This window comes from Cherax quadricarinatus, chromosome 15, assembly GCF_038502225.1.
Source record: "Cherax quadricarinatus isolate ZL_2023a chromosome 15, ASM3850222v1, whole genome shotgun sequence".
Taxonomy (NCBI): Eukaryota; Metazoa; Arthropoda; class Malacostraca; order Decapoda; family Parastacidae; genus Cherax; species Cherax quadricarinatus.
Window position 1 is genome coordinate 9,513,530 of NC_091306.1, and position 13,060 is coordinate 9,526,589.

Consider the following 13,060-nt stretch of genomic DNA (forward strand, 5'->3'; position numbering starts at 1 on the left):
CAGCGGGTGGATGGGGGTGGAATGATCAAGTGACAGGTCCATCCTTCTCTCCCTTGTCGTCCCAGCGAGTGGATGGGGGTGGAATGATCAAGTGACAGGTCCATCCTTCTCTCCCTTGTCGTCCCAGCGGGTGGATGGGGGTGGAATGATCAAGTGACAGGTCCATCCTTCTCTCCCTTGTCGTCCCAGCGGGTGGATGGGGGTGGAATGATCAAGTGACAGGTCCATCCTTCTCTCCCTTGTCGTCCCAGCGAGTGGATGGGTGGAATGATCAAGTGACAGGTCCATCCTTCTCTCCCTCGTTTATGTTCTCTATTTGCCATATTCTTCGATGTGTGTGTGTGTTATATGCTTTCACATACATAATCGTTAGTGACCAAGAAAATCCAAGCCAGCACTGTGATATAAAATTCAAAAACGTCTGCTACATCCTCGTCTGGCTGGTACCAATGTAAACACTGGTACCAATGTAAACAATGGTATCACTGTAAAGACTGGTACCAATATAAACGCTGGTACCAATGTAAACACTGGCACCAATGTAAACACTGGTACCAATGTAAACAGTGGTTCCAATGTAAACAATGGTATCAATGTAAACTCTGGTACCAATGTAAACACTGGTACCAATCTAAACAATAGTATCAATGTAAACAATGGTATCAATGTAAACACTGATACCAATGTAAACACTGGTACCAATGTAAGTAATGGTATCAATGTAAACACTGGTACCAATGTAAACAATGGTATCAATGTAAACACTGGTACCAATGTAAACAATGGTATCAATGTAAACACTGGTATCAATGTAAACATTGGTATCAGTGCAAACACTGGCATCATTGTAAACATGAAAATGATACTTACGCACAAAAGTCTGCTTAAAAAGACAATAAGATATACTCCATAAGAAATGAATCACACAATGAGTGTCAGAACGAGACTTTGAAGAGCTGTGGTAGTCTAATATATGAGGACACACGGAGAATAAAGATAGACAAAGGTAGGAAAACCTGATCAACAGCTTGTAAGGGAGGGAGGAATAACCTTGAGGGAGGGAGGAGGAATTACCGTGGGGAATGGAGGGAGAGAGGATTTACCCTGAGGGAAGGAGGGAGAGAGGAAGAATTTATCTTCAATACAAAGTACTGTGGTACGTTTTTATCCCAGGTATGGAGCTAATGTTGAAATTGTGAAAATGATGTAGTTTGTTTACAAGTTAGACTGAGTGAGCAGGGAGAGAGGAAGGATTCACCCTGAGGGAAGGAGTGTGGGGAGATTTACCCTGAGGGAAGCAAGGAAGAGAGGGCGGATTTACCCCTGAGGAAAGCAGGGGAGAGAGGGAGGATTTACCCTGAGGGATGTAGGAAAAGGCTGCCTACTACGGTCATGCGTTCAAGATTCTGGGTATTACCCGGAGACTAGAGAAAGCCAGGGAGGAAATAACACTATTGCCAACCACCTGGTGATTTGTTAAGCAGAGAGAGAGAGAGAGTACTGCTGACCCAGTCTGAAAGGAGAGCAGAGACGTGTACGACAGAAGCCAGTGAGACAATGGTAGTGTGACGGAGATGAAGGAGATATCAAGGAGAGATCAAGAATGAGGTGGACAGTCACCGTCCACGTCCACAACACTGGTTCCTTGGTTGGTTAATGGGGTTTAAATCTTATCGACTAAGCTAGGGTCATGAAGGTAACATTATTCGCCACCAGAAAAGAATATTTTAATCCTTATTTTCTTTCAAAACGTTACATTTCTTATCTACTAATTTATGTTATATCTGTTTAGTTCGTAAAAACTAACGTTTCTGGTGTAAACTCAGCCGGAAACATGTCAGTAACAAGACGCTGAGCTCCTAGCGGCAGCGTTAAGCTCAAGTTCCTGACTCCCGCTTGTAACCTTCTTACCACCAGTCAAGAATACTTCAGCTCCTAAAATAAAATAAAGATTGAAAGTAAAATATCAGTGTGTGTACCTTAAGATATATATATATATATATATATATATATATATATATATATATATATATATATATATATATATATATATATATATATATATATATATATATGTCGTGCCGAATAGGCAGAACTTGCGATCTTGGCTTAAATAGCAACGCTCATCTTCCCATATAGGACAAGTGAAAATTTGTGTATGCAATAATTTCGCCAAAATCATTCTGAACCAAACGAAAAAAATATATTTCACTGTGTTTGTTTACTATTAAATCATTGTAAACAAATCTAAAATATATTTACTTGGGTTAGGCTAAAATAAATTGTTCTTGTTATAATAAGGTTAGGTAAGTTTTCTAAGTTCCTTTAGGTGCAAAATTATAAATTTTTACATCAACATTAATGAAAAAAATATATCTTTAAACGTATAAGAGAAAAATTTAGAAATGACTTAATTTTAAATGAGTTCTTGCTAATTGACCAGTTTTACATATTCGGCACGACATATATATATATATATATATATATATATATATATATAATATATATATATATATATATATATATATATATATATATATATATATATATATATATATATATATATATATATACCTCTCAGTGTGTATATATAAGCCCTAATATAAGTGAAATGTTACTCGTCGTGAGGTCGGCCGCTGCTCCGGTGACCTTTTGACCTTGAAGATGTCAAACTCTGGGACGTCTTCAGAGTCAGTGATAAAGGTATTTGCCCCGTTAAAGGCGCCTTTGAAATTACCACCTTGATCATGAGAGTTGTTGTTGTTGTTGTTGTGGTTCTCGTCGTCGTCGGTGCTGTCGTGGTCGTTGTTGTTATTGTTGTTGTTCCTTGTTCCTGTTCTTGCTTTCATTGTTGCTACTACTTTTTTTTACGTCAGTTAAAATGTCTCATGACGCACGCCATCAGTAGCTCTTCCGAACGTCGTTCCTTTGAGCTCAACTTTGATCACGTTCGCTGTGATCACGATCAAGCGACGTGAATTTTGGACTCGATCTCTGCATGATCCCAGTTGGTCCCGTTGGTCAACTAGTAACTGTATCAGTGGAGCTGAGTACTGCTTGCTGTGACCAGCAACTGTATCAGTGGAGCTGAGTACTGCTGGGTGTGACCAGTAACTGTATCAGTGGAGCTGAGTACTGCTGGCTGTGACCAGTAACTGTATCAGTGGAGCTGAGTACTGCTTGCTGTGACCAGCAACTGTATCAGTGGAGCTGAGTACTGCTGGGTGTGACCAGTAACTGTATCAGTGGAGCTGAGTACTGCTGGCTGTGACCAGTAACTGTATCAGTGGAGCTGAGTACTGCTGGGTGTGACCAGTAACTGTATCAGTAGAGCTGAGTACTGCTAGCTGTAACCAGTAACCGTATCAGTAGAGCTGAGTACTGCTGGTGTGACCAGTAACTGTATCAGTGGAGCTGAGTACTGCTGGCTGTGACCAGTAACTGTATCAGTGGAGCTGAGTACTGCTGGCTGTGACCAGTAACTGTATCAGTAGAGCTGAGTACTGCTGGGTGTGACCAGTAACTGTATCAGTGGAGCTGAGTACTGCTGGGTGTGACCAGTAACTGTATCAGTGGAGCTGAGTACTGCTGGCTGTGACCAGTAACTGTATCAGTAGAGCTGAGTACTGCTGGCTGTGACCAGTAACTGTATCAGTAGAGCTGAGTACTGCTGGCTGTGACCAGTAACTGTATCAGTGGAGCTGAGTACTGCTGGCTGTGACCAGTAACTGTATCAGTAGAGCTGAGTACTGCTGGGTGTGACCAGTAACTGTATCAGTGGAGCTGAGTACTGCTGGCTGTGACCAGTAACTGTATCAGTGGAGCTGAGTACTGCTGGCTGTGACCAGTAACTGTATCAGTGGAGCTGAGTACTGCTGGCTGTGACCAGTAACTGTATCAGTGGAGCTGAGTACTGCTGGCTGTGACCAGTAACTGTATCAGTGGAGCTGAGTACTGCTGGGTGTGACCAGTAACTGTATCAGTGGAGCTGAGTACTGCTGGGTGTGACCAGTAACTGTATCAGTGGAGCTGAGTACTGCTGGCTGTGACCAGTAACTGTATCAGTGGAGCTGAGTACTGCTGCCTGTGACCAGTAACTGTATCAGTGGAGCTGAGTACTGCTGGCTGTGACCAGTAACTGTATCAGTGGAGCTGAGTACTGCTGGCTGTGACCAGTAACTGTATCAGTGGAGCTGAGTACTGCTTGCTGTAACTAGTAACTGTATCAGTGGAGCTGAGTACTGCTTGCTGTAACTAGTAACTGTATCAGTGGAGCTGAGCACTGTTTGCTGTGACTAGTAACTGTATCAGTGGAGCTGAGCACTGTTTGCTGTGACTAGTAACTGTATCAGTGGAGCTGAGCACTGTTTGCTGTGACTAGTAACTGTATCAGTGGAGCTGAGTACTGCTTGCTGTAACTAGTAACTGTATCAGTGGAGCTGAGAACTGTTTGCTGTGACTAGTAACTGTATCAGTGGAGCTGAGTACTGCTTGCTGTAACTAGTAACTGTATCAGTGGAGCTGAGCACTGTTTGCTGTGACTAGTAACTGTATCAGTGGAGCTGAGCACTGTTTGCTGTGACTAGTAACTGTATCAGTGGAGCTGAGCACTGTTTGCTGTGACTAGTAACTGTATCAGTGGAGCTGAGCACTGTTTGCTGTAACTAGTAACTGTATCAGTGGAGCTGAGTACTGCTTGCTGTAACTAGTAACTGTATCAGTGGAGCTGAGCACTGTTTGCTGTGACTAGTAACTGTATCAGTGGAGCTGAGTACTGCTTGCTGTAACTAGTAACTGTATCAGTGGAGCTGAGTACTGCTTGCTGTGACTAGTAACTGTATCAGTGGAGCTGAGTACTGCTTGCTGTGACTAGTAACTGGATCAGTGGGGGTGAGTACTGCTTGCTGTGACTAGTAACTGTATCAGTGGAGCTGAGCACTGTTTGCTGTGACTAGTAACTGGATCAGTGGAGCTGAGTACTGCTTGCTGTGACTAGTAACTGGATCAGTGGGGGTGAGTACTGCTTGCTGTGACTAGTAACTGTATCAGTGGCGGTGAGTACTGCTTGCTGTGACTAGTTACTGGGTCAGTGGGGGTGAGTACTGCTTGCTGTGACTAGTTACTGGGTCAGTGGGGGTGAGTACTGCTTGCTGTGACTAGTAACTGGATCAGTGGGGGTGAGTGCTGCTTGCTGTGACTGGTTACTGGGTCAGTGGGGGTGAGTACTGCTTGCTGTGACTAGTTACTGGGTCAGTGGGGGTGAGTACTGCTTGCTGTGACTAGTAACTGGATCAGTGGGGGTGAGTGCTGCTTGCTGTGACTAGTTACTGGGTCAGTGGAGCTGAGTACTGCTTGCTGTTACTAGTTACTTGGTCAGTGGGGGTGTGTACTGCTTGCTGTTACTAGTTACTGGGTCAGTGGGGGTGTGTACTGCTTGCTGTTACTAGTTACTGGGTCAGTGGGGGTGAGTACTGCTTGCTGTTACTAGTTACTGGGTCAGTGGGGGTGAGTACTGCTTGCTGTTACTAGTTACTGGGTCAGTGTGGGTGAGTACTGCTTGCTGTCACTAGTTACTGGGTCAGTGGGGGTGAGTACTGCTTGCTGTCACTAGTTACTGGGTCAGTGGGGGTGAGTACTGCTTGCTGTGACTAGTTACTGGGTCAGTGGAGCTGAGTACTGCTTGCTGTGACTAGTAACTGGATCAGTGGAGCTGAGTACTGCTTGCTGTGACTAGTTACTGGGTCAGTGGGGGTGAGTACTGCTTGCTGTGACCAGTAACTGAATCAGAGAGCAAATGTACACAATCCTCCTTCAGTAAGGCCTTCGCTTTTTTTTTTTTTTTTTTTTTTTGCATAAATCAACAACAAACAGAAAAGCAGATAAACAAACAGCAACAAACAACAACCACAATAACAACAACACAAAATCAACAGTAACTAAAACAAGTGCTCCCTGGAAGAGGGTCCGAGATAATCCTGGCTTGATTCCCGGGAGCAAAAGAGACGTGATCAAGCGTCAACACACCTCCAACCCCCCCCGCACCCGTGAAGTTGTTGTACAACTCTTGCCGAAGTAACATCCTAATGGAACGAACCCATTTTAGTTTGTCTTTCCACGGCTGAGGGACTGATCACCTCAAAACTATATCTTCAAGGGTGATGGACTAATTACTTCTTCTTCACATCTCTACTGCTTCTATCAACTTTTCTCTACACGACTGAAGAAGCCTACTGTGTAGGCGAAACGTTTCGGAATAAAGATACCTAACTTTTGCACATATGTCTTACCTTCCACGGGTCATCCCGGGTTAATAACCCTCCTGGGTTGCTGACTTCGTGAACCTTTTCTTGCTTCGCACCAACTTGAGGAGCAATGGCCAAGAACAGGCCGCCTAGAGGCAGATAATTATTTTTTTTTTAATACCACCTGGCTGTGTTTCCCAGCATGGCTCCTCCCAGCCGCTGATGTGTCACAGCACGTCCTACTATTGACACTTTAGTTGTAATATATATATATATATATATATATATATATATATATATATATATATATATATATATATATATATATATATATATATATATATATATATATATATATATATATATATATATATATATATATATATATATATATATATATATATATATATATATATTAAACGTGCATTTCGACATATATGTTATGCAAGAGGCATTTTTCTCGGTTTGGAGAAAATGTTGCAGAGAATTAGCAATTAATCATTATACTGTTGGTTGTAGAGGTAAACAAGGACATATACACCCTATTGTACCAGTGTGGAGTGTACATCCCACTGTACCAGTGTGGAGTGTACATCCCACTGTACCATTGTGGAGTGTACATCCCACTGTACCAGTGTGGAGTGTACATCCCACTATACCAGTGTGGAGTGTACATCCCACTGTACCATTGTGGAGTGTACATCCCACTGTACCAGTGTGGAGTGTACATCCCACTGTACCATTGTGGAGTGTACATCCCACTGTACCATTGTGGAGTGTACATCCCACTGTACCATTGTGGAGTGTACATCCCACTGTACCAGTGTGGAGTGTACATTCCACAGTACCAGTGTGGAGTGTACACCCCACTGTACCATTGTGGAGTGTACATCCCACTGTACCAGTGTGGAGTGTACATCCCACTGTACCAGTGTGGAGTGTACATCCCACTGTACCATTGTGGAGTGTACATCCCACTGTACCATTGTGGAGTGTACATTCCACAGTACCAGTGTGGAGTGTACATCCCACTGTACCAGTGTGGAGTGTACATCCCACTATACCAGTGTGGAGTGTACATCCCACTGTACCATTGTGGAGTGTACATTCCACAGTACCAGTGTGGAGTGTACATCCCACTGTACCAGTGTGGAGTGTACATCCCACTGTACCAGTGTGGAGTGTACATCCCACTGTACCAGTGTGGAGTGTACATCCCACTGTACCAGTGTGGAGTGTACATCCCACTGTACCAGTGTGGAGTGTACATCCCACTATACCAGTGTGGAGTGTACATCCCACTGTACCAGTGTGGAGTGTACATCCCACTGTACCAGTGTGGCGTGTACATCCCACTGTACCAGTGTGGAGTGTACATCCCACTATGCCAGTGTGGAGTGTACATCCCACTGTACCAGTGTGGAGTGTACATCCCACTGTACCAGTGTGGAGTGTACATCCCACTGTACCAGTGTGGAGTGTACATCCCACTATACCAGTGTGGAGTGTACATCCCACTGTACCAGTGTGGAGTGTACATCCCACTATACCAGTGTGGAGTGTACATCCCACTGTACCAGTGTGGAGTGTACATCCCACTGTACCAGTGTGGAGTGTACATCCCACTGTACCAGTGTGGAGTGTACATCCCACTGTACGAGTGTGGAGTGTACATCCCACTGTACCAGTGTGGAGTGTACACCCCACTGTACCATTGTGGAGTGTACATCCCACTGTACCAGTGTGGAGTGTACATCCCACTGTACCATTGTGGAGTGTACATTCCACTGTACCAGTGTGGAGTGTACATCCCACTGTACCAGTGTGGAGTGTACATCCCACTGTACCAGTGTGGAGTGTACATCCCACTGTACCAGCGTGGCGTGTACGTCCCACTGTGCCAGTGTGGAGTGTACATCCCACTGTACCAGTGTGGATTGTACATCCCACTGAACCAGTGTGGAGTGTACATCCCACTATACCAGTGTGGAGTGTACATCCCACTGTACCAGTGTGGCGTGTACATCCCACTGTACCAGTGTGGAGTGTACATCCCACTGTACCAGTGTGGAGTGTACATCCCACTGTACCAGTGTGGAGTGTACATCCCACTGTACCAGTGTGGAGTGTACATCCCACTGTACCAGTATGGAGTGTACCTCCCACTATACCAGTGTGGAGTGTACATCCCACTGTACCAGTGTGGAGTGTACATCCCACTGTACCAGTGTGGAGTGTACATCCCACTATTCCAGTGTGGAGTGTACATCCCACTGTACCAGTGTGGAGTGTACATCCCACTGTACCAGTGTGGAGTGTACATCCCACTGTACCAGTGTGGAGTGTACATCCCACTGTACCATTGTGGAGTGTACATCCCACTGTACCATTGTGGAGTGTACATCCCACTGTACCAGTGTGGAGTGTACATCCCACTGTACCATTGTGGAGTGTACATCCCACTGTACCAGTGTGGAGTGTACATCCCACTGTACCAGTGTGGAGTGTACATCCCACTGTACCAGTGTGGAGTGTACATCCCACTGTACCAGTATGGAGTGTACCTCCCACTATACCAGTGTGGAGTGTACATCCCACTGTACCAGTGTGGAGTGTACATCCCACTGTACCAGTGTGGAGTGTACATCCCACTATTCCAGTGTGGAGTGTACATCCCACTGTACCAGTGTGGAGTGTACATCCCACTGTACCAGTGTGGAGTGTACATCCCACTGTACCAGTGTGGAGTGTACATCCCACTGTACCATTGTGGAGTGTACATCCCACTGTACCAGTGTGGAGTGTACATCCCACTGTACCAGTGTGGAGTGTACATCCCACTGTACCAGTGTGGAGTGTACATCCCACTGTACCAGTGTGGAGTGTACATCCCACTGTACCAGTGTGGAGTGTACATCCCACTGTACCAGTGTGGAGTGTACATCCCACTGTACCAGTGTGGAGTGTACATCCCACTGTACCAGTGTGGAGTGTACATCCCACTGTACCAGTGTGGAGTGTACATCCCACTGTACCAGTGTGGAGTGTACATCCCACTGTACCAGTGTGGAGTGTACATCCCACTGTACCAGCGTGGCGTGTACATCCCACTGTACCTGTGTGGGGTGTACATCCCACTGTACCAGTGTGGTGTACATCCCACTGTACCAGTGTGGAGTGTACATCCCACTGTACCAGTGTGGCGTGTACATCCCACTGTACCAGTGTGGAGTGTACATCCCACTGTACCAGTGTGGAGTGTACATCCCACTGTACCAGTGTGGAGTGTACATCCCACTGTACCAGTGTGGAGTGTACATCCCACTGTACCAGTATGGAGTGTACCTCCCACTATACCAGTGTGGAGTGTACATCCCACTGTACCAGTGTGGAGTGTACATCCCACTGTACCAGTGTGGAGTGTACATCCCACTATTCCAGTGTGGAGTGTACATCCCACTGTACCAGTGTGGAGTGTACATCCCACTGTACCAGTGTGGAGTGTACATCCCACTGTACCAGTGTGGAGTGTACATCCCACTGTACCATTGTGGAGTGTACATCCCACTGTACCATTGTGGAGTGTACATCCCACTGTACCAGTGTGGAGTGTACATCCCACTGTACCATTGTGGAGTGTACATCCCACTGTACCAGTGTGGAGTGTACATCCCACTGTACCAGTGTGGAGTGTACATCCCACTGTACCAGTGTGGAGTGTACATCCCACTGTACCAGTGTGGAGTGTACATCCCACTGTACCATTGTGGAGTGTACATCCCACTGTACCAGTGTGGAGTGTACATCCCACTGTACCAGTGTGGAGTGTACATCCCACTGTACCAGTGTGGAGTGTACATCCCACTGTACCAGTGTGGAGTGTACATCCCACTGTACCAGTGTGGAGTGTACATCCCACTGTACCAGTGTGGAGTGTACATCCCACTGTACCAGTGTGGAGTGTACATCCCACTGTACCAGTGTGGAGTGTACATCCCACTGTACCAGTGTGGAGTGTACATCCCACTGTACCAGTGTGGAGTGTACATCCCACTATACCAGTGTGGAGTGTACATCCCACTGTACCAGTGTGGAGTGTACATCCCACTGTACCAGTGTGGAGTGTACATCCCACTGTACCAGTGTGGAGTGTACATCCCACTGTACCAGTGTGGAGTGTACATCCCACTGTACCAGTGTGGAGTGTACATCCCACTGTACCAGTGTGGAGTGTACATCCCACTGTACCAGTGTGGAGTGTACATCCCACTGTACCAGTGTGGAGTGTACATCCCACTGTACCAGTGTGGAGTGTACATCCCACTATACCAGTGTGGAGTGTACATCCCACTGTACCAGTGTGGAGTGTACATCCCACTGTACCAGTGTGGCGTGTACATCCCACTGTACCAGTGTGGAGTGTACATCCCACTGTACCAGTGTGGCGTGTACATCCCACTGTACCAGTGTGGAGTGTACATCTCCCCCTGGTATAAACCTTGGTAATAAATACCGACAAGTTGGTTTGTAAAGACACGTAAGCAAACACTATGACATATTTATTAAAAAACGTTTCGGTCCTGGGACCTTGATCACTTCTCAAGGTCCCAGGACCGAAACGTTTTCTAATAAATATGTCATAGTATTTGCTTACGTGTCTTTCTAAACCAACAACTCTCCCTAAACGAAGTACGATCTTCGATCAACTCAGAAGGATCTTCCTTAAACTTGGATCTTCTTTAAACTTCGTAGGAATCCCTTAAACTTCGTAAAGTCTTCTTAAGACCTTACGAAGTTTGGGGGATATCCTACGAAATTTAACATAGATCCAAAGTTCTCGTAAGACCTATTTTAAACTTCGTAGGGTCTTCCTTAAACTTCGTAAGGTCTTCTTCCCACACTGAGCGCGCTGAGACAAGAACCTCTCCATTCAGTTTAACGCTCACCTGTAGTAAGACATCTTCAGGAAGAAATACACACTACACAGAGCGTGTTAACAGAAGCCTTACTTGTGTAGGGTAATTGAAGCAGTAACGTGGAGGGATGAGTAAGTTAACAATTGTAAAAATATACAAGGCATGCAGTGTAGGTGTAGGTACATAATGACGAGAGATGATGCCGGAGAGTTGGGCAAAACTGAGAGGTCAGGAAGGGACCAGCTAAGTCGTAACCTGAACAGGTTGGTTAATTGAGGAGATGGAGGGATAGTGCTCTCTCAACGACTTGTTGTATGCCTGTCGTGTGTTACACCAAGATCGTCAGAGTGGCGACCGACACGGCGCTCCAGGATGTGGCTAGATTCTAAAGTTTAACTACGCTGGAAACTACATTTGCCAGAGGGGAGTGTATAACGAATCGCCTGATAATACGTAGTCGTACGTCACATCGTAACAATTTTGTTACGCTAAAATCACTGCGCATTCATTACTAGTGTAACGAAACATCACTGGTTACCAGCCGTCTTCAGCTCCACGCAAATCCGTCTCTGGTGTGTGTGTGTGTGTGTGTGTGTGTGTGTGTGTGTGTGTGTGTGTGTGTGTGTGTGTGTGTGTGTGTGTGTGTGTGTGTGTGTGTGTGTGTGTGTGTGTGTGTGTGTGTGTGTGTGTGTGTGTGTGTGTGTGTGTGTGTGTGTGTGTGTTGGATGAATGAGATACTCGGTGTCTTTAATTACCTCAATTTATTTCCCACTCGCGATAATCCGAGGACCTGGAACTTCCTTCTTCCTCGGATCAAACCTGATTGTCTCTAATTCCGCTGGCTCTGTATCACCCCTTTGGATTTAGCTCTTTCCTATTATTATAATACAAATTTAGCTACGGTGGGGATACATTATTCCATTGTGGCATCTTGTGTTACACGGAATAACTGGTCCAACATTTGTATGCATACACACCACACTGATCCAAATCAACCTGTGATAGCGCTGCCGTGCTTTCCATCACGATGAAGGAGTGTAGGACACTGATATGCAAGCGTTGCTGCACGCTGTAACGAGGCAAAGACACAGGTTGCAGAATAAGTGTCCACTATGGCTTATCTTGATGAAGCTCTACATGGAGCGGATAAAGCTTGTTCTCCACCTGACTTTTCTTCAGTCAGCATGACGTTGTAGAGACAATCACGTCGTGTCTATCCTGCTTGGTTTACATTTCCCTAAGTGCATTTTCTTCCTTCTTGTTTGTTTGTTTCTGCAAAGCTATATTTCTGTAATATACGTCAGTGTCATATCTAGGCGAGTGGTCTTGCTTTGCTAGGTGGAAAAATCCATGACTCGGGTCGTAGTCGCAGAATAAATAACCTTCTGAGTGATGTCGGCACTAATGTGGGGAGCTTCAGGACGTTGTGTTCAAGGACTCGTGAAGGTTGGGCAGTCGGTGATCCTGCGGAAAACCACGACAATAGTAACAGCTGCCTGAGCTGTGCTGCACTCAGTTCATTATTACAGTAATCATATCAACATTCGGACTGAAGAATCATTTGTTAACCACTTGACAATAATCGTTATTTTCTACTCGTGTGTTTATACACACATCGTCACAGGGACGACTAAGAAAGAACAAAACATATCTAACGTAGAAATCCGTGATGGCATTATCTTAGGAAAGTACTATGTAATGATCTCGTATATTTATATACAATGTAACACTTAGTTCACTTGACAAAGAGTAGCATCTGGACACAGTCCTGCATCTTGACCAGCAAACTACAACAAAAACGAAATGCAACATATTCATAAACTCTCATTGTTTATTAATCCATTTTCAAGGACATCCCAAGGTAGAATAAGCAAACTAATGCCGTGTAAGATGTACAAGACT

General features: G+C 45.2%; 1 protein-coding gene across 2 annotated transcripts in view; it reads right to left on the reverse strand.

The window, feature by feature from the left end:
• The window catches only part of LOC128692109 (uncharacterized), a 219,840-nt gene that overhangs the window by 120,262 nt on the left and 86,518 nt on the right, over positions 1-13,060 (reverse strand). The window lies entirely within an intron of this gene.